The sequence below is a fragment of the Nicotiana tomentosiformis genome, chromosome 5 (assembly GCF_000390325.3).
Source record: "Nicotiana tomentosiformis chromosome 5, ASM39032v3, whole genome shotgun sequence".
NCBI classification, from domain to species: Eukaryota; Viridiplantae; Streptophyta; class Magnoliopsida; order Solanales; family Solanaceae; genus Nicotiana; species Nicotiana tomentosiformis.
Window position 1 is genome coordinate 15402361 of NC_090816.1, and position 24030 is coordinate 15426390.

Here is a 24030-nt window from a genome sequence, read left to right on the forward strand (position 1 = left end):
GATTTCCTCCCAGAAGGAAGAAAGAGGAAGTATTCTAACTGACTGGGTATGTAGTTTGCTGGTGACTCAGAGTGTTAATGAGATTCTTGTGTTTTCATGTAATGGCCTAATAAAGGCGGCGCATGGAGTGAGACTGAGATTTGCATGTGCAAGTATACGGTTCAGTTTTGAAGGGATGGTAATGAATTCTTAGACAACACGGGTAGTTCCAAATGACTAGATGAATACTATTACTTCTTGGTATTGCATGAGAAGGGTTTGTATTTCAGAAGGCGTATTGTGTTTTAACTTACGGATGTTTCATTATTATTGCAGTACTTACCTGGCTGATAGAATGCTGGTATTCAAGTTTTTTTCTATGTGGCATGGAAGAATTATAGAAGTATTCCTCGTGGGAAGATCGTGTATGAAGGGTGAGTTAGTCATTCGAATGCTAGAATTGGGATCAGTTATGAAGATTCATGTGTCCTATGAATTTGGAGACTGGGAGTTCGCAGAAGCATATTGCTCCAGGGTTGCGACCTGTTTGAGGTAGGGGGCATAAAATCTGAAAAACCGAAAAACCGAATTCCGAACAAAATCGAATTAATTTGGTATTTCGGTTTCGGTTTATTTCGATGTTTTGGTTTATTTCAGTACAGAAATTTCGGTATTTCGGTTTAGTATATGGTATTGAATTTTTGATATTTCGGTATACCGAAATAGTTTAGTCCAAGCCCAACTTTATTTTTATTTTTTAGCCTAATAACCTTAAGCCCACATCCCAAAAGTCCAAAACCACTAATTCCCTAATTCCTTACCCTTAGGCTTTAGCAAAGTTCCACCAAGCAGATTAAGAACTTCCAGAAATCTTGAAGCAGAGATGAAAAGTGTACAGATAGCAACTATCTTCAGAATTGAGCTTGAATGGATTTCTCAACTATCCTTCTTTTTTCTTTAGGATAAAGTATGGCTTTATACTCGAGGCATCAAAGGAGCTATTGCTTTTTACGTGTAAGTTGTAATACTTGGTGCAACTTTTTCTCTTGTATTAGCAAATGGTATTATAATATTCTTCCCTTGCATTGCCTCCATTTTTAGTCAAAGGCTAGTAAATAATACTAGCTATATTGGTTTCAAAAGTTGAAACGTATCTTTTCAACCCAAAGAACTACAGATTTTAATAGGCAGAAGCCTCATAACATAGCATGACAATTTATTTGAAAAAGCTATGGTCAACATGGATTACATTTGTTAATGGAGTAGGGGAGATAGTGAAGATTTGGTTTAAACCGAAACCGTACCGAACCAAAATAAAAAATACCAGACTGTACCGAAATATTTTGGTACGGTATTTGGTATACACAATTAAAAAACCGAATACCAAAATACCGAACTTAAATTCTTAAATACCAAACCGAAGTACCGAATGCCCACTCCAAGTTTGAGGTGTGTATTTTATCTAAACTTGGTGGAGGCACTAGTTTTGTTAATTATTAGTGATAGCTACGCACTATGAGTGTGCATATAAGTGCAGTTTGAGCCCATGTGCGGGCATCGGGGCAAGTATTCCTACTCGGAAGAATGCTTAGGCTATGATATGCCTAGAGTTGACTGTTAAGCATAAAGTTATAACGTTTCTTGTATTTGTACCTTTGTGGAGAACTATTTGGGCTTTACTTGAGGTTATAATGAGGCTAATTCCCTGAGAAAATCTTGGTAGTTACTATTTCTGCATTAACTTGCCGATTTGAGTTGTGATAGCAGACTTTGCACATGCCTACCCTATGGCGTGTTATTTATAGCAGTCCAGGAGCATGAGAATCTTATTTCATTATCATATACATGTGTACTTGTTTAATTGCTCTTGTATGATATGCTGGACTGGAGGCCGGTGACCATGCCATACAGTTGATGTTAATGTGAGCTCTAGAATAGCTAGTTACCATTGTTAGATTCATGTGTCTCAGTTCTACTATATATGATGAGCTTATAGCATTACTGTTGTGGTGGTGCTTGTTGAACTTGCAATATGGTTCTCTCCTTAGAGACATTTTTGATTTTTGGGTACACGGATTGCGCAGTTGTGGCTTGTGTTATATTGGTGTGGCATGTCTGTGGGATAGTTGTGTTTAATAATACATGATCATTGGACCTAGAATGGGCACTATCAGGTTTGATTACGGTATATTTGGGAGGATGAAATTGAAAGTCGGCTTAGAAAGTGATTATGGTTTTGGTTTGGGCGAGAGAGCTTCATGACTTGTTGATCTGATAAGGGGTTATGAGATTCCGCGTGTTTCTTTTATTAGCAGTAGTGTACGAAGGTTTTGGAATGAGCTTTGGCTTGATATGGGTTTAATACTCGCACCGTGTTAGTTGGAGCAGTATAAATAATATCAAGGAGAGTGTTTAAACGACAATACAATACAACAATTCATATCACAATTTTCCCACAGGCCACAACTAACTCCAAAGACACAACAAAATCAATTAATTTTACAGCAAATATCCCAAGGCTCCACACAACGTATATAAAATCGCAAAAATAACAACAGATATCGAAAATTAACTCAGCATAGGACAATGCCTTCTTTAATCCAATTTTTTGATAAATATATATTAATGCCTCATTTTAAACTTATTTAATAATTATTTACTGATAAGGAATCCATATAATAAGCAATCACACCAAATTATCACACAAAAATAACCTCGGCAAACAAGGAATGACGAATGACAAATAAAGGATTTAATAAGAGCCGATATAATTTGCATATATAAACCAAGTACGTACTCGTCACCTCGCCTGCATAGTTTTCAATTACATAATTTCCACATAAGACTCAACGCCTAAGGGGTAATTTCCTCCACTCAAGGATAGGCAAGATACTTACCTTTTTTAAGTTAGGCCAATATTCCAAAATAGACTTCTTGCTTGAATTGACCTCTGCATAGATCAAATCTAATTAAATTAATTGTATAACTTCATTTAAATTCATCGGAAACAATTCCGGTTAATAAAACGTCAACTTAAAATTTTAGATTAAAAAGTCAACCAAAAGTCAATGCGTGGCCCGCATCTTGGAACCGGGCAGAATTTTAAAGAAATCTGAACACCCAATCCGATACTAGTCCAACCATACTAGTTTCAGTCAAATCCGACTTCGAATCGACATTCAAATCCCAACTATTCGTTATATGAAACTTCTACAATTTTTCCCAAAATTTCCATCTCAAAATACTAACTAAATGATGAAAATAATAATATATTTATGTATATTAACCAAATCCGAGTTAGAATCACTTACCCCGATGATTTTCTTGAAAAACTCAGGAAACATCACCACAAACCGAGATCTCTAGGTCCAAAAAAGAAAAATGAGATGGAAACCTCGTTTATATGGTACCGCATCTAACTTCCAAAGTGCTGATCGCACATATTTTTGTGCGGTCCGCACATTTAAGGTCTATGCGGCCACACTTCAACAACCACTGCACTACCAGGATTTAGTACATTCATCATAACTTTCGGTACAAATATTCAAATACTAATTAATTTACCTTTCTGGAAACTAGACTCAAAGGGCTACAACTTTGATTTTTGGATCATCTCCAAATTCCTTATAGATCAAAAGATATGAACTTCTAAAGTCAAACCATCGAACCTACAGATTCTCCTTTTTGAGGCCGCGAGAAGAATTCTGTGGACCGCACGATTTCAACTGCAATCCGCACATTTTCAACTGCAGTCCCTATAATTACCATTGCCTCCGCACTTTGGGAGTTTGCGGCCACACATCCGCATTCCAAAATGTGCCCTCCGCTCTTCAACTGTTCCAGAATATCATTAGAGTGCCGAAATGCCCAAACTGTTCAAAACTAACCCCGAAACTCACCCGAGCCACTCGGTACCTCAACCAAACATACCAACAGGTCCTAAAACATAACATGGACATGCTCGAGGCCTCAAATGATATCAAACAACATCGAAACTATGAATCACACCACACCCATAACGACCCCTCTGAGGTCGCGACTGCTCGTACTGAGTCTATGCCAGATAACTGAAAAAACAAGTGTAAGAACCTCGTGCTAGTGGCGCACTAAAAGTATTAACTAGAGTATGACGAATACTCTTAATAGCAGACTGGGCTGGCCGACTGCCCGGGCCTGCAGAGTAGAATCCACAGAATCCTCCAGAGTTTCGAGACCTTTTAGTCTCCTTTTCCTCACTTTGAACACGTTCTAACATTTTGGCAATCTCTACTACTTACTGAAATGGAATGCCAGTCTACAACTTTCGAGCCATACATATTTTAAAATCATAATCGAGCCCTTCGATGAATATTCAGACTCGCTCTCTAACTGTAGGAACCAAGATAGGTGCATGATGGGCTAACTCACTGAACCTGATATCATATTCTGGCACCGTCATGGTGCCCTGGCGCAACCATTCAAACTCTATGCACCACGCATCCCTGAGAGTCTGGGGAACAAATTCTATCAAAAATATTTACGGAAATTAAGCCCAAGTTGGTGGTGTTGCATCGGCTGGTCTGCTCTCTTCATAAGCTTGCCACAATTGATACGCTGCTCCTGACAACTGAAATATTGTAAAGGAAACTCCGCTCACTTCCACAATACCCATGGTGAGGAGAATACAGTGACACTTTTCTAGAAATCCCTGGGCATCCTCAGTAGTAGTGCCACTGAAGGTAGGTGGACTATACCTCTCTCAAGTCTTTTTTCTTCTTCTTCTGATGTCTCTGGCCTGAACTCAGGCTAAACCGGAATAACAGGTTGTACCGGCACCATACCCGGAACCTGACCAATGTGAACCTGCTATTCTGGAGCACGAGTGGTAGGAGTCTGAACTCCTCCCCCGATCTGTGATATATTTGGTGAAACGGAGATTAATCCCGCCTGAGATAATATACCAAAAATGTTTTCGAACTGTGCTAAAGTCTCCTCAAGTCCGGGGGTAACAACGATGCTTCTGGTACGTGTCCCCCAACTGGAGCTACGGGCGGCTTCTGAACTGCTCCTCTGACCGAAGTTCTAGCTGTGACACGTTGCCTTCCTCGGCCCCGGCCTCTTGCGGCCCTAGCAGTATGTGTGGGTGTTTGCTTAGCTGACCCGGTAGCACGTGTCCTCACCATTTGTGAGAGAATGGAGATACAAAGGCTCAAATTCCAAAATCAACAAATCTTCACCATAGGAATGAAAGAAGTGGAAATTTCCTAACAGTTTTGTAGCCTCTCAAAGATAAGTACAGACGTCTTTGTACCGATTCGCTAGGCTCTACTAGACTCGTTCGTGACTCATAGAACTTATGAACCTAGAGCTCTGATACCAACTTTTCACTTCCCAAAATAATCTCACCACAGGCGTCGTGATGGCACTTAGTCTCTAAGACTAGGTAAGTCGATTACAATTACATTTCGAGCCTTTTTTTTAAAACGTATAATTTAATACAAGTGCTGAAACCAACAGCGAAAATAATTATAGCAACCTCCCGAGACTGGTAATATTGAGTAACGAACTCTACCTAAATACATGGAATGATCTCAAGGATCGAATATATAATATTGTTCGAATAAGAGTTGACAGTACAATATAACGAAAAGACTCCAGGAGACTGCGGCGACCAGGCAGCTCTACCTTGAGTCCTTGCGATCAACACACTAACTCTTCCCTAGTTCGATATCTCTAATACCTGGCTCTGCACAAAAATCTACAGAAGTGTAGTATGAGTATACCACAGTCGGTACCCAGTAAGTATCAAGACTAACCTCGGTGGAGTAATAACGAGGTACAGTCAAGACACTCACTAGTAAAATAACTTGTGCAATATAGCATACAAAAATAAAAGAAAACAAATAACAATGATGGCAATAATAAATAACTTGTGACATAAACAGCAAGGCAACATGAACACCATAAATATCAAGACTAACCTCGGTGGAGTAGTAACGATGTACAGTCAAGACACTCGCTAGTCAAATAACTTATGCAATATAGCATACAAAAATAATAGAAAACAAATAGCAGTGATGGCAATAATAATCAACTTGTGACCTAAACAGCAAGGCAACATGAACACCATATAAATTGGCAGCAAGTCATTTAAAATATACATCTTTTATCTATAAGTTTTTCGAATAAAAATCTTTAGAATGTAATCCGTACAATTAAACATATCCTGAATATACTTCCTTCAAATAAATATCTGCCGAATATAATTTTCTCAAATATATTTCTTTCGAGTAAATATCTTTCGAATATAATTCTTTCGAGTAAATACCTTTCTAATATAATTCTTTCAAGTAAAATCACCATGTGACACCTCATTTAACTTTCCTGGTGTGAGAAATATATTCAACATATCATATCGAATGGCACAGTAAAACCTTTGTGCACTTGTCTCATTCTCACCCGATATATATAGATCAAATCAATTGGCACAGCAATACTCTTGTTGCATTTATCTTTTTCTCATCGGGCATACATATAACAGTATCAACTAGGTGGAAGAAATGCCAAGAACCATTAAAGAAATAAAGTGGGAGGCACACAGGAAGCAACAACGACTACAAGTCACTTAGAAAATATAGGTGCACAATAATAGCTCAATATAGATACATTAATGTATACATAATGAAAACGATATCACAATATAATGTATGTCTCTTGTCCTCGCCTGCATGGAAACGACCTCCGTGACATGAACGCATGATAATATAAAAATAATGGTACGACATCACCCTTCATGCTTTTACTATCATCCTCACATGATAATATAAATAAAATGGCACGGCATTATCCTTCGTGCATTTTAAGAATGGCATGACATCACCCTTCGTGCTTTATACTTTTTCTCATATGATAAAATAACTGAAATGGCATGACATCACCCTTCGTGCTTTATACTCTCAAATGGCACGACATCACCCTTCGCGCTTTACACTCTCAAATGGTACGACATCACCCTTCTTGCTTTACACTCTTAAATGGCACGGCATCACCCTTCATGCTTTACCCTCTCAGATGGCACGACATCACCCTTCGTGCTTTACACCATTCCTTACCAAGCAAATGCATATCATTAACAAACAAGGTAGGAAGCATAAATAACATCAAGGAGAGTGTTTAAACGACAACACAATACATTAATTCATATCACAATTTTCCCACATGCCACAACCAACTCCGAAAATACAACAAAATTAATTAATTTCCCATTTAATAGCCCAAGGCTCCAAACATCGTATATAAAACCTCAAAAACAACAACAGAGATAGAAAAGTAACTCAGCATAGGACAACGCCTTCTTTAATATATTTTTTTGATAAATATATATTAATGACTCATTTTAAGCTTATTTAATAATTTTTTACAGATAAGAAATCCATAATGAGATAATTTCAAAGAAATGTCAACCAAACTAACCACGGTATTTCACATAAAAATCAAAGTGGCAATCACACCAAATTATCATATAAAAACAACCTCGGCAAACAAGGAATGAGGGATGACAAATAAAGGATTTAATAAGTGCCAACAATTTCCAATGTAATACATAAAGACGTCTACGAATTTTAACCAATATAATGTGCACATATAAACCAAGTACGTACTCATCATCTCGCGTACATGGTTTCAATTACACAATTTTCACATAAGACTCAATGCCTAAGGAGTAAATTCCTCAACTCAAGGTTAGGCAAGATACTTACCTTTTTGAAGTTAGGGCGATATTCCAAAATAGCCTTATTGCTTGAATTGACCTCTGCAAAGATCAAATCTAACTAAATTAATTGTATAACTTCATTTAAATTCATCGTAAATAATTTCGGTTAATAAAATGTCAACTTAAAATTTTACATTAAAAATTCAACCCTAAGTCAATGTGGGGCCCGCATCTCGGAACCCAGCAGAATTTTTACGAAATCCGAACACCCAATCCGATATGATTCCAACCATACTTATTTCCATCAAATCCGACTCTGATTCGACATTCAAATTCCAAAATTCATTTTATGAAACTTCTACAATTTTCCCAAAATTTCCATCTCAAAATACTTATTAAATGATGAAAATAATAATACATTCATGTATATTAGCCAAATCTGAGTTAGAATCACTTACCTCGATGATTTTATTGAAAAAACTGTGATGACCCAAAAGGTCATCCTTAAATTTAATAATTAATTTTGTGTTTTAAGACCTCGAAAAGCATTACTCATCATTCCTCGACTTGCCTCCATAGTCTGTATAATATTTCGGAAAAGGTTTATATGAAAAATTGATTAAAATGTGAAATAGAGCCTTAAACCTCAACTGAGTTGACTTTGGTCAACATTTTGAGCAAACAGACTTGGATCAGTATTTTGACAGTTTCGTTAGGTGCATATCATGATTTGGGACTTGGGAATTTGCCGGAAATTTAATTTGGAGGTCCCTAGCTTGAATTAACACCATTTGGCAAAAACTATAAGCCTAAAGGCTTAAAGATTTCAAAGTTTGACCACAAATTGACTTTTATTGATATCGGGGTCAGATTCAAGTTCTGAAAATTTTCATAGGTCCGTTATGTCATTTATGACTTGTCTGTCAAATTTAGTGAGAAACAAAGTTGATTTGACGTTATTTAGACGTTCGGTTGTGAAAATAGAAGTTTTAAAGTTTTCTTGAAAATGTCATTTGATTTGGTGTCCGATTCATAGTTACAGGCATTATTTTTTTGTTTCGTTCATGCGAGCGTGTTCTTATGAGATTTTTGGACTTGTGTGCATATTTAGTTTGGAGCCCCGAGGGCTCGGGTGAGTTTTGGATAGCCTACGGACCTTAATTCTTTGAAAAATCTGGTTTTTGGGACTTTTGCTCGTTTCTGGTGTCATGTGCTTCGCAAACGCGATGCCTTCATCGTGAACGCGAAGAGGAATTTGGGACAGGGAAATTTTCTTCATCGCGAACGCGAAGGAGGACTCGCGAATGCGAAGCAATGGGGGGCCTTACCCTTCGCGAACGCGACCAGCTTCCCGCGAACGCGTAGGCTTGTGATCTATGGAGGGGAAATCGTTGTTTCTTCTACGCGAACGCGAAGGCCACGGGAGAGAAGCCTTCGTGAACGTGAAGGAGGACTCGCGAATGCAAAACCCACTCGGGCTTCTGCTCATAGCGAACACGACAGGCCCTCGCGAACGCGAAGAAGGCCTGACGCCCAGACCTTAAAACAAAACAAAAACGGGATTTTTCCCATTTTTCACAAACCCTCAATTAGAACTCGGGTTAGGGGCGATTTCAAAAGGAGGTTTTCACGATTTCGAACTAGGTAAGTGTTCTTTATCATATAGTGATTATATTTCATAAATCTAAGTCTATTTTCATCGTTTATTTCGGATTTAGATGGGAGAAATTGGAATTTTTGTAAAACTTTTCAAAAACGAAAATTTAAGATTTGAAGGTCCATTTTACATCGGAATTTGATAATTTTTTTATGGTTGGACTCGTCTTGGTACGGGTATTCGGATTTTGTAAGTTTTTTCAAGATTTGAGACATGGGTCCCATTGATAATATTTTAGATGAATTTTGGATTTTTAATCCACAAAATTAGTAAATTCAAATGGAATTAATTCCTACAATTTGTATTGAGTACATTGAAATGTTTATGACTAGATTTGAGAATTTTGGACACGAATTAGTGAGGAAAAAGGTTTATTGGATGCTTGAACTTGGTTGCAAAGCGAGGATAGTGTCATGGTTAACCTTGATATGAGGGAATAGAACATCCGAATTATTTGCTATGTGAATTTCATGTACAACGATGTATAGGCAAGGTGACGAGTGCCTATACTTTGTAAATGTAATTGTTTTCTTAATTATTTAAACATTTTAAATTATTTTAAGACTCGAGTTAATTATTATAATAATTGTTTCTCTCCTATTCCTCGTCAAATATTAATTCTTGAATTTCTGTAATAATTGTCACATGCTTATTTGATTTATGTATCTTAATTGTTACTTGACATTTAGCATATTAAATTTTATGCTGCCTATTTTCACCCTGATTTTCACAATTAATTGCTACTTCTCATTGTTTGTTTCATAAATAAATTATAATTATTGTATGCCTTGATGCTTAATAGTTTCTCATTGAACGTGGTATTTATTGGAGTATTTTTATTACATTTAAGAGTTGTTAAAATATATGGGGGGATCAGGTTGCAAGCCACAGCGGAAATGAAAATAAATATATTGGAGGATCGGGTTGCACGTCGCAACAAAGTTGTTTAAAGTTTATATTGGGGGATCGGGTTGCACGTCGCAACAGATTTATTTAAAGTTTATATTATTGGAGCGGGTTACACGCCGCAACGGAAATTTATTGAGGAGTCATATTATTGAGGCGGGTTGCACGCCGCAACATAATTAATTGAAATGAATATATTGGAGGACCGGGTTGCACGCCGCAACAGAATTGAATGTGAATATATTGTGGGATCGGGTTGCACGCTGCAACGAAAATTGATTGAAATAATAATTGGTTATGACTGCCGAGTTGGCTTAAATTGTTGAAAAGATATACCTGTTTTATTTCTATTATTTTTGTTATTATTATTATTATTATTACTGCGTACAGATTAATGTAAGTGACCTGCCTTAGCCTCGTCACTACTTCGTCAAGGTTAGGCTCGGCACTTACCAGTACATGGGATCGGTTGTACTGATACTATACTCTGCACTTCTTGTGCAGATTTCAGAGTTGGTCCCAGCGGCGTACCATTGACTTACTCGTATTTCAGCTACCAGAGGAGACTTGAGGTATAACTCCACAGCGTCCGCAGTTCTGAAGTCCCCGTCTACTTTATTTTAGCTGTGTGTTTGCTTTCAAACAACTTTATTTTATTCAGACGCTAATTTGTATCATTCTAGAAGTTCATGCACTTGTGACTCCAGTTCTGGGATGGTATTTAGATATCGCGATTATTATGGATTATTTCATACATTATTTCCGCATTTGTTTACTTGGTATTAATTAATTTAAAATTTTGCTAAAATGGCTAACTATATTCTAACATCGGTTTGTCTAGCAAGTGAAATGTTAGGCGCCATCATGTTTCCGAAGGTGGGAATTTTGGGTCGTGACAGTTGGTATCATAGCACTAGGTTACATAGGTCTCACGAGTTACGAGGAATCTTAGTAGACTCTGAAGGATCGGTACGGAGACGTATGTACTTATCTTTCAGAGGCTATGAAGTTTAGGAATAATATCACTTCTTTCTTATCCCATCGTGCGATTTTATTCTATCATCTATGATTGAACCATTCTATTCTTATTTTCTCATAGATGGCGAGGACACGTAATACATCTACCGACGAACAGGGACTAGAGCCCCCGGTGGCAACTATGGCCAGGGGTAGAGGTTGAGGCCTAGGTCGTGCTAGAGACCGAGGCAGAGTTAGAGCTCAGTCTAGAGCTTGAGCATCAGCACCTATTGTAGAACCTCAGGTGGACCTTCAGGAGGAGGTTCCAGTTCAGAATATACCAGTTGGACCAGTTCAGGTCTTAGAAGGGATGCATAGCTACTCCAGTGGTTCATCACGCTCTAGTCCATTTTGTGAGTCTTATGGAGGGTGTGGCCTAGAATGGTACATTTCCAGTGGCACCAGCCGTATCAAAGTCTATGAGTCCCATTTTGTGGATTTAACCCGTCATGATCTCCTTTTACTACCTACTGAGGGAGAGAGAGTGTAGAGGTTTATTGAGGGACTCACTCACCCTATCAGGCTTCAGATGGCCAAGGAGACCAGAAGTGAGATTTCATTTCAGGTAGCTGCTAATGTCGCGAGGAGGATCGAGATGGTTCTTGCACAGGAGAGAGGGCAGAGGTCTGATAAGAGGCCTCGTCAGTTTGGTGGTTTCAGTGGTGCCTCATCTAGAGGAAGGGGTAATTTTGGTAGGGGTCATCCTCCCAGACCATTTCATTCAACACTTCAGGCATCTCCCGGTGCTTTAGGGAGTCACGGTCTTATCATGCCTTACTCTGGGCAACCATTATTTAGTGCACATTCAACTCCTATCAGTGCACCACCACTCCAGAGTCACTACAGCAGTTTTCCGAAACGTTCGGGTCAGCTTCAGCTTCAGTACCCACGGTATCAGGATGGGTGTTTTGAGTGTGGGAACATTTGTCACATCAGAAGGTATTGCCCAAGGTTGTTGAGTAACATATGTCGGCAGGATTCTCGTGCCATCATACCAACACTGGTTGCTTCACTGCCTACTTAGCTAGCTAAATGTAGGGGCCAGGCAGCTAGATGTGGTGGCCAGGCCATTATAGGTGGAGGTCAGGCCGTTAGAGGTGGAGGCCAGCCAGTTAGAGGCCGTCCTAGCGATGCAGTTCAGAGTGGTGGGGCCCAGCCCCATTTTTATGCTTTTCCAGCTAGGCCTAAGGTCGAGCCATATGATTTTGTGATCACAGGTATTATTCCAGTATGCCATAGAGATGCTTTAGTTCTATTTGATCCAGGATCTAGTTATTCTTATGTGTCCTCCTATTTTTCTTCATATTTGGGTGTGCCTTGTGATTCTCTAACTGCTTCTGTGTGTGTATCTACACTGGTGGGAGACTCTGTTGTAGTATATCATGTCTATCGTTCATGTGTGGTTATTATTGGTAGTCTTGAGACTAGTGTGGATCTTCTGCTTCTTGATATGGTAGATTTTGATGTCATCTTGGGTATGGATTGGATTTCACCTTATCATGCTATATTGGATTTTCATGCCAAGACAGTGACCCTAGCCATGTCGGGTTACCTCGGTTAGAGTGGAAGGGAACTCCTGGTCATTCTGCCAGCAAGGTTATTTCTTTTATGAAAGCTCGGTGTATGGTCGAGAAAGGTTCTCTAGCCTATTTGGCTTATATTCGCGATCCCAGTATTGATGTTCCTTCTATGGACTTAGTACAAGTTGTTCGTGAATTTCCAGAAGTATTTCCTGTAGATTTGCCGGGGATTCCACCCAACAGAGATATTGACTTCTGTATTTCCTGCAGCTCCGGGAACTCAGCCCATTTCTATCCCACCATATCGTATGGCCCCGCCATAGTTGAAAGAATTGAATGAGCAGTTACAAGACTTGCTTGATCAGGGATTCATTTGACCTAGTGTCTCGCCCTGGGGTGCACCAGTATTATTTGTAAAGAATAAAGATGGTTCAATGCAAATGTGTATAGATTATCGGCAGTTGAACAAGGCTACTATCAAGAACAAGTATCCACTACCAAGAATTGATGACTTATTCAATCAACTTCATGTTGCCAAGGTATTTTCAAAGATTGACTTGAGGTCTGGTTACCATCAGTTGAAGATTAAGGCATCTGATGTCTCTAAGACAGCTTTTCGAACTCGGTATGGGCATTTCGAATTCCTAGTGATGTCATTTGGGTTGACAAATGTCTCAACAACATTTATGGATTTGATGAATCGAGTTTTCAAACCCTATTTGGATTCATTTGTGGTTGTATTCATTGATGATATCTTCATTTACTCCAGCAGTCGAGACGAGCATGTGCAGCATCTTCGAAGTGTGCTTCAAACTTTGAAGAATAATCAGTTATATGCTAATTTTTCAAAATGTGAATTTTGGTTAGACTCAGTTGCCTTTTTGGGGCATGTTGTATTCGCAAAAGGCATAAAGGTGGATCCTAAGAAAATCGAGGCTGTTCAGAATTAGCCTAGACTTACTTTAGTTATAGAGATCCGGAGTATCCTGGGTTTGGCAGGTTATTATTATCGGTTCGGGAAGGATTTTCATCTATAGCTAGCCCATTGACCAGACTGACCCAAAAAGGTACCCCATTCAGATGGTCAGACGAGTGTGAGTTGAGCTTTCAGAAGCTCGAAACTCCTTTGACTACGGGGCCAGTATTGGTATTACCCACAGGTTCAGGATCTTATATGGTGTATTGTGATGCATCTCACGTTGGGCTTGGTGCAGTATTGATGCAAGATGGCAGGGTGATTGCATATGCGTCGTGGTAGTTGAAAGTTCACGAGAAGAATTATCTTGTTCATGAATTAGAATTGGCAGCGATTGTTCACGCACTGAAGATTTGGAGGCTTTACCTGTACGGTGTCTCATGTGAGGTATTTACTGATCATCATAGCCTTCAGTATCTGTTCAAACAAAAAGATCTTAATTTGAGACAAAAGAGATGGTTGGAGTTGTTGAAAGACTATGATATCACCATTTTGTATCACCCCGGAAAGGCTATTGTGGTGGCCGATGCTTTGAGTAGAAACGTTGTGAGTATGGGTAGCCTTGCTTATATTCCGGTTGGTGAGAGACCATTAGCTGTAGATGTCCAGATATTGGCTAATCAGTTTGTGAGGTTAGATATTTCAGAACCTAGTCAAGTTCTAGCTTGCACAGTCACTCGGTCTTCTTTATATGAGCGCATCAGAGAGTGACAATATGAAGATCCTCATTTACTTGTCCTAAAGGAGATGGTGCGGCACGGTGATGCCAAAAAAATTGTTGTGGGGGAAGATGGAGTTCTACGAATGCAGGGTCGTATTTGTGTGCCTAATGTGGATGGGCATCGTGAATTAATTCTGGAAGAGGCTCACAGTTCTAGATATTCTATTCATCCGCCAAAATGTATCAAGCTTTGTGGCAACATTATTGGTAGAGGATAATAAAGAAGGATATAGTTGCATATGTAGCTCAGTGTCTAAATTGTCAGCAAGTCAAGTACGAGCATCAAAGACCTGGTGGTTTGCTTCAGAAGTTAGAAATTCCTGAGTGGAAGTGGGAGCGTATCACTATGGATTTTATTATTGAGCTCCCACAGACACAGAGAAAATTTGATGCAGTTTGGGTCATTGTGGACAGGTTGACCAAGTCATCACATTTCATTCCAGTGGCAGTTACCTATTCCTCAGAGTGGTTAGCTGAAATTTACATTCGTGAGATTATCCGCCTTCGTGATGTGCCCGTGTCTATTATTTCAGATCGAGGTACGCAGTTTAACTCGCACTTCTGGAGGGTTGTACAGCATGAGTTAGGCACGTGGGTTGAGTTGAGCACAACATTTCATCCACATACAGACGGACAGTTAGAGCGCACCATTCAGATATTGGAAGATATGCTTTGCACTTGTGTTATAGACTTTGGAGGTTCTTGGGATCAGTTCTTGCCACTTGTGGAGTTTGCTTATAATAATAGCTACCAGTCGAGCATTCAGATGTCTCCATATGAGGCATTATCCGGAAGGCGATGTCGATTGCCAGTTAGCTGGTTTGAATCGGGAGAGGCTCGGTTGTTGGGTACCGATTTAGTACAGGATTCCTTGGATAAGGTCAAGGTTATTCAGGATCGACTTCGCAGAGCTCAGTCATGGAAAAAGAGTTATGTCGGCCGTAAAGTTTGTGATATGGCATTCATGGTTGGAGAAAGAGTATTTCTCCGGGTTTCACCTATGAAAGGTGTAATGAGGTTCGGAAAGAAGGGCAAGTTGAGCCCTAGGTATATAGGACCCTTCGAAATTCTTGAAAGGGTGGGCGAAGTAGCCTACAAGCTTGCTTTACCACCTAGTTTATCAGTGGTTCATCCGGTGTTCCATGTGTCTATGTTACGGAAATATCATGATGATCCATCCCATGTGTTAGATTTAAGCTCAGTCCAATTGTACAAAGATTTGACTTAAGAAGAGGAACCGATAGCTATTCTAGCCCGGCAGGTCTGACAGTTGAGGTCTAAGAGTTATTCTTCAGTTCAGGCACAATGGAGAGGTCAGACGGTAGAAGCATCTACCTGAGATTCCGAGTCAGACATGAGGAGTAAATATCCATATCTTTTCACCAGCTTAGGTATTTTTTCTAATTCCGTTCGAGGACGAACGTTTGTTTTAGAGGTGGAGAATGTGATAATCCAAAAGGTCATCCTTAAATTTAATAATTAATTATATGTTCTAAGATTTCAAAAAGCATTAATCATTATTCCTCGACTTGCGTGCGCAGTCCGTATAATATTTCTGAATGTTTTTGTATGAAAAAATGATTAAAATGTGAAATAGATGCTTAAAACTCAACTGAGTTGACTTTGATCAACATTTTGAGCAAATAGACTCAGATCAGTATTTTGAAAGTCCGGTAGGTCCGTATCGTGATTTGGGACTTGGGCGTATGTCCGAAATTTAATTTGGAGGTCCCTAGCTTGAATTATCGCCAGTTGGCGAAAACTAGAAGCCTAAAGGCTTAAAGATTTCAAAGTTTGACCATAAATTGACTTTTATTGATATCGGGGTCGGGTTTGTGTTTTGAAAATTTTTATAGGTCCGTTATGTCATTTATGACTTATCTGTCAAATTTGGTGAGAAACGGAGTTGATTTGACGTCCGATTGGTAGTTCTAAGCATTATTTTGGTGTTTCGTTCACGAGAGCGAGTTCGTATGAGGTTTTTGGACTTGTGTGCATATTTGGTTTGGAGCACCGAGGGCTCGGGTGAGTTTCGGATAGCCTACGGACCTTAATTCTTTGAAAAATCTAGTTTTTGGGACTTATGCTAGTTTCTTGTGTCATGTGCTTCGCGAACGCGAATAGGAATTTAGGACAGTGGAATTTTCTTCATCGCGAACACGATAGTCAGGTGGCGAACGCGAAGCAAAGCGGGGCCTTACCCTTCGCGAACGCGACCAGCTTCCCACGAGCGCGTAGGCTTGTGATCTGGGGAGGGGGAATCGTTGTTTCTTCTACTCAAACGCGAAGGCCAGGGGGGAGAAGCCTACGCGCAGAAGAAACTCTTGAATAGAACCCTTGCTATTCAAAACTCACCCCGAAACTCACCCGAGCACCTCGGAATCTCAACCAAACATACCAACAAGTCTTAAAACATAACGCGGACCTGCTCGATGCCTCAAATCACATCAAACAACATCAAAACTATGAATCACACCACAAATCGAACTCATAAATTTCAAAAATTTTCAACTTCCAAAACTCATGCCGAAACATATCAAATAAATCCGGAATGATGTCAAATTTTGTATGCAAGTTCCAAATGACATAATAAAGCTAAGACAACTCTCTGAATCACATTTCGGTCGCGATATCATCAAATTCAACTCTCGGTCAACCTTCCAAACCTTCCATTTCCAACTTTCGCCATTTCAAGCCAAAATCAACTATAAACTTTCAAATAAATATCCAGACACGCTCTTAAGTCCAAACACATCATACGGAGCTATTGGAACCATCGAAATTCTATTTCGGAGTCGCTTGCTCAAAATTCAACTCTTCGGCCAACTCTTTTCTTTTAAGCTTCTTAAATAAGAATTGTTCTTTCAATTTATTTTTGAATCGTACGAAAAACCAAACTCGGCCATACACACACTTCATAATACGCATTACGAAGCTGCTCGAGATCTTAAGTTGTTGAATGGGGCATTAATTTTTAAAACGACAAGTCGGATCGTTACATAATTAATGAGGTAGAAGCCTTAAAAAGCGATATAAGTGTATTAAAATAGACAATAGAAACATTAAAAGAAATATCTCTTTCATGAACGATATAGACCCAGTATACGATAGAACCTTAAACTTTACAACAAAATTTCAACCTAACCTAGAAGGATTCACAGACTCATTCCTCAAGGAATATCATATCAGATAAGAATTAAACAAAATAATACTATAATAGCATTACTATTAGAAGTTAATAAAAAATTGGATTAGATTATTAAAGACAAAGAAGTAAAACTATAAATCGAAATCCCAAAAGTAGAAGATTTGATAGAATAATTAAAAAGGGTAAAAATAACACCTCAAACAAAAATTAGTAAGAAAACCTAAAAATGGACCTTTTTTCAAGTAGGAGCAGAAACGAAGAAAGGCCTAGAATAAGTTTCTCAGACAATATAATAGGTAATAATATGTTATCACGAATCATAACTAGAAAAAAACAAAAAAAAAATCAACAGTTAGATGAATTAATAGATATCGATTAAGATATACAAATTCTCTAGCAAAATCAATTAAGGTTACTCAACCCAAAAATATTATATGATGTAGGATACTTTTCGAATAGCTCACAATTATATAGACATTATCGAAAAGAAAAATTATCATCCATAGGAAATAAAATTGTAGCGATAAATTTAATTAATCCTGAATCAATAAGACGAATGAGAAATTATAAAAGGAATTTAATGCATATGGGATTAATAGTAATAGGATTAAAAGGACTACCTAGAAAAAACTTAGGAACCAAAGTATTAGCTGTAGTATATGAAGATAGATGGTCAGACTTAAAAAAATCTATAATAGGGTTAACAGTAGTAGATATGACAAATAATGGAGGAATATTTTACATAAGTCCAGATTTTATGATAAACATGACAGAATTTGGGAAAACAATTAAAATAGGAATACAAACAAAAGGAATGAAGAAATGAATAATGGAGATAATTTATTAATATGTGTAGGGTTCATGGAAAAAATGGCAACTAATAGCAACACAAAATTCAAAATAAAAGTAGCTGATGTAGTATAAATACTGGGAAATAAAGGAATAAGATTAATAAAACCCATAAAAATAAACCCAGAAGAATATGCAGGATTAGAATTGAATTTAGGAGATTTTGCAAAACCAAAAATACTAAAACTAGAATCTCATTTTATACAAATCATAAAGAACCAAATGACGAAACAAAAAGTATATTAGAAAATACTAAATTTATGAATGGAGAAATAACCCAAGATGACTTCGAAGTAGATATAGCCTTAGAAGAAGCAACAGAACTCACTAAGAGAGATAAAATATAACTTTCAAATGTAAAGGATGCAAAGAAGGAAGATTAAACTTAGAAAAAACAAAAGAACATTTTTAAAAATGCGAATTAAGATCAGACAATTAGGGATATAGGGAAAAAATCATCTCACAAAAGAAATTAGAAAGCTTTGATAAAATTCTAGAAGAATTACGAGATAGTTTTGATAAGGAAAAAATAGAGTCCTTAATAAGCCAAAAAGAATTAATGGAGTCATCGAATTCTAGTCCCAGTCCATTCCAAAGAACAACTTAACAACATACAATAGATAATTGCACCGGAAATGTACCCAAAAGAAGAGTATATAGAACAGGACAAGAAATACAAATAGAAAATATAAAATCACAGGAAAAAGAATGCCTATAGAAGAACCTATCCAATTACAAGAAGGAGGTAGTAAAGGTAAAATATTAAATATAGCAGCTCATGATCCACAAACATGGAATTCAGTAATAGATCTTTGGAAAAGTATAGTAGTAGCAGACTATATAAAAACCTATCATGAGACAGATATAGAAACAATGTATAAATACATGGAAACTTTCTTAGGAGAATCAACAAAAGGATTATGGGAAGCCTACAAGTCTGATTTCCCATAAGAATTTCAAGCTTTAATAGCAATGGGACCAAATTCTTATAATTTTACAAATAAAATACATAGTTTAATAACAGGAGAAGATCCAAATAGTCGATTAGTCATACTACAGAAAAATGCATTAATAAAATTAGAACAATTAAGTATAAGTAGTCGGCACCAAATAAAGAAATTCTTAATTGAATATTTTTATTACTGTACTATTAGTGAAAATGCATTTGACCAAGACTTAGGTAAAAAACTATTCAATAAATTACTAGGAGTTTTAGGTAGAGAAATAGAAGAAAAATGGTACAAAAGAGAAGGAGTAATACAAAATTCGAGCGCAAAATGGTCAATAGGACATAAAATACAGTATATAATAGAAATATTACAAGAAAAATGTACACATATACAAATACAAAAATAACTAAAATAAAATGGTATGAGTTTCTGTAAGATTGTAATATATACAACTCAAAGCTACGATAAAGACAACTATAAAAAGAAAAAATATAGAAAATATAAGCCTCAATATAATAGGGGATATACTCGAAAAAACTATTAGCTGAGAAAATCATCAGCTAAAAAGCCTTACTTAGATAGAAATTGAAATGTTAGAAAATATAGGACAAATAGAAAATATAGGAATAAATTAGAATATTTTACTTGTGGAGGCGTAGAACATCTAGCAAATACATTCCCAAAAGGGATTAATAATAAGACAAGAAACTCACAATTAATAGAAGATTTTCAAGAAATTTTAATAAACGTGGACGAATATATGTCAGATAACGAAAGTATATACTCTATAGTAAGTGTAGATATAGATGAACGAAATCAAATAGACTCCTCAGAATCAGAAGACGGAGAATTAATAAATGAGATAGGAATTGTAATGACCCGGCCGATCGTTTTGTGTATTGCAGCCTCGTTCCCCCTTTTACTGCTCCATTTACTCTTTACAGTTGTTATGTGACTTGCCGGGGTAATTGGTTCGTGTCCGATGAAATTTTGAAATGAATTAAGACACTTAGTCTCCAAGATGAAAGCTTAAGTTGAAATAGTTAGCCGGATGTCGACTTATGTGTAAACGACTGCGGAATATAATTTGATAATTCTAATAGCTCCGTATGGTGATTTTGGACTTAGGAGCATGTTTGGAAAATTTTTTTTGGAAGCTCGTAGATAAATTAGGCTTGCAATGGAGGAATTAGAAATTTAAGCTTGGAAGTTTGACCGGGGAGTTGACTTTTTTGATATCAGGGTCGAAATCCGATTCTGAAATTAGAATAGGTATGTTATATCATTTATGACTTGTGTGCAAAATTTGAGGTCAATCGGACTTGAATTGATAGGTTTCGGCATCAAATGTAGAAGTTAGAATTTCTTAGTTTCATTAAACTTGAATTAAGGAACGATACGTGATTTTAGCATTGTTCGATGTGATTTAGTGGTTCGAATAAGTTCGTATGATATTTTGGAAATTATTTGTATATTTGGTTGAGGTCCAGGGGGCCTCGGGTGAGGTTCGGATGGTTAACGGATCAAAATTTGGACTTAGAACAAAGTTGGAAACTTTATGTCTTTTGATGCAAACACACATGCGGAATTTGGCTCGTAGGTGCGAGCTCGCAGAAGAGATTGGTCCATCACAAAAGAGGCCGGCATGGGTTGAGGCATAGCTCGCAGAAGCGAGCCGATGGTCCGCAGAAGCGGAGTCGCATCTGCGACTTCACGACCGCAGAAGTGCTGAAGCCGTAGAAGAAGACTACTTCTCAAAGAAGTGAGTCCGCAGAAGTGGATACGCGATCGCTGAAGCGGAGCGAGTGAAGGCATTGGAAAACCACATAAGCGGTTGATTTCTTGCACCTGCGAGACCGCAGAAGCAGCTAAGTGAGTCGCAGGTGCGGAACCCCTGGACCGTATACATTTCAAAGGGTTTCTGAGTTTTTGCAATTTTTGGACAATTCCAACATGTTTTTGGGGCGATTATCAGAGGAATTTCATGGGAAAACATGAGGAAAGTCATTTGTGATCATTTTTAGTCAATAATATTGGATTAGCATTAAGTATGTCGATTCGATTATGTGTTTTTAGGTGAAATTAGAGAATTTGGGCCTAGGGATTTCAAAATATAAATTTTAGATTTGGAGGTCGAGTTGATGTCGGAATTTGGTACAATTGGTATGATTGGACTCGTGGTTGAATGGGAGTTCATATTTTATAACTTTTATCTGGTTCTGAGATGTGGGCCCTATAGGCAAATTTTGGGTACAATTTCGGATTTTGTTGGAAAATTAATATTTTCGTATGGAATTAATTTCTATAATTTAAATTGAATCGAATTATTTATGACTAGATTCGAGGCGTTTGGAGACCGATTTGCAAGGAAAAGGAATAGCAGAATAAAGAATTAGACGGTTCGAGGTAAGTAACAATTCTAAATTTGGTCCTGAGAGCCCGAGAGACAGGACAGATTTATGACTGAGTGAGGTCGAGGGCCTGATTTTGAGATATTGGTACTATAGAACTTGAGTTGTCCATGCAAATTCAGATATTATACTATAGCACATGAGTTGTCCGTGCATCACGTGAGTTGTCAGTATGGATCCAGATATTATACTATAGCACGTGAGTTATCCGTTCAGATCCAGATAATATACTATAGCACGTGAGTTGTCCGTGCAACATGTGAGTTGTCCGTGAAGATTATAGCTCTTGGGCTGAAGGAGCCCCTCCGGAGTCTATAGACACCCCCAGTGAGTGCATGTATCTACTGAGTGCGAGTGCCGAGTGTAGAGTGATTGTAAGGTTGGAGAGAATGGGAGGACCGGGTGACTGTTGCCTTGAGATAAAGTATTGATTTCATTATTGTTGTACTTCAGCTGTCATATATCACTATTTTAGAAATTTCTGAGAGATATTATCTCCTATTCCAGTTGAACTTGATATGAAATTACTGTCTAGGCTCTAAATTGTTAAACTTGAAAGCATGCCTACTTTCTTATGTTGGAAATTACTGTAATTGGGCTTAGTTGTGAAGCTCGTCACTACTTTCAGTTCTTAATTTAGTATTGTTACTTGTTGAGTTGGTTGTACTCATACTAAGACCTTGCACCTCATGTGCAGATCCAGGTGCTTCCGGATACGACGACTGTTAGATCTTAGAGTGTTATCAGTTGGAGACTATCAAGGTAGCTGCCTGGCGTCCGCTAACCTTGACTCTATTCCTTTCAGTTACTGTATTGTTCTATATTTCCAGGCAGTTTTTTATCAGTCAAACTTTAATATCATTTAGATACTCATGTACTCATTGACACCGGGTTTTGGGAATGTATTTTATGTTAGTAATTTGTGAGGTTTTATATGGGAATTCAAATATTATGTTTTCAAACTTAAAAGTAATTGTGGTTCATTGAGGTTGTCGGCTTTCCTAGTTTTGAGATAGGTGCCATCACGACAGGTTTGGATTTTGGGTTATGACAAGTTGGTATCAGAGCCTAGGTTACATAGGTCTCATGAGTCATGAGCAGGTTTAGTTGATTCTTGCGGATCGGTACGGATACGTATGTACTTATGTTCGAGAGGCTGTCGAACCCTTAGGAAAACTTTCACTTTCTTGTATTTTGTCGGGCATTTCTGTTATTCTATTCTCTCAGAGATAGTGAGGACACGTACTACCGGATCAAACGGTCTTCCATCAGTGCCACCAGTTAGGGCCGCGAGAGGTCGAGGTGTAGCTCGTACAACAGTTGGAGCAGTACCTGTAGCACCACCAGTTGCTCCAGCTTAGGAGCAGATTCCTGATATAGTTGAGCTAGCGGGACCATCTTAGGCATTAGATATGTCTATTGTGATTCCAGGCCTTCAGGAGGCTTTAGCACATATATTGATTGTGTGCACTGGCGTAGCTTAGGTGATTTCGGTTTAGGAAGCACCTGCCACTTCTCAGGACGGGGGAGGTACTCATATCTCTGTGCATGTACTCCAGAGCAAGTAGTGTAGGGACTTCAGATATCGGGGGCACTACCATCTAGCCAGTTGCAGCTGCTCAGGCCCAGGCGGTCCCCATTATGGTTTGTGATGAGTAGAGGAGACTTGAGAGATTTGGGAGGCTTAGACCTCCATCATTTAGCGGTGCTGAGACAAAGGATGCTCAGGGTTTAATTGATAAGTGCCAGCAGATACTTCGGGCAACAGGTATTCTGGAGACTAGTGGGGTCTCGTTCATTACTTTTCAGTTTTCTGGGGCTTCCTTTAGATGGTGGGAGGCTTATGAGAGGCACATGTCGGATTGGTGCAATACCACTTACATGGAAGGAGTTCTATGTTCTTTGTTTGGAAAAGTTCCTACCGCTGTCTTGTTGGGAGGAGCTGCGCAGACAGTTTGAGCAGCTTCGGCAAGATGGCATGTCCTAGGTTGTTCAGTGGTGCTCCACAGTAGAGTTCTTGGCCTATGGCACAAGAACTAGTAGTTACAATAACAATCGAGCTAGATAGGGGTGGGGCTCAGTCAGCTAGGGGTCGCCCAGGATAGGGAGGCCGATCATCTGGCAGTCAAGCCTAATTTTATGCTTTTTTTGCCAGGCCAGATGTCGTCTCTTCAGATGCAGTGATCACAGGTATTATCTCAGT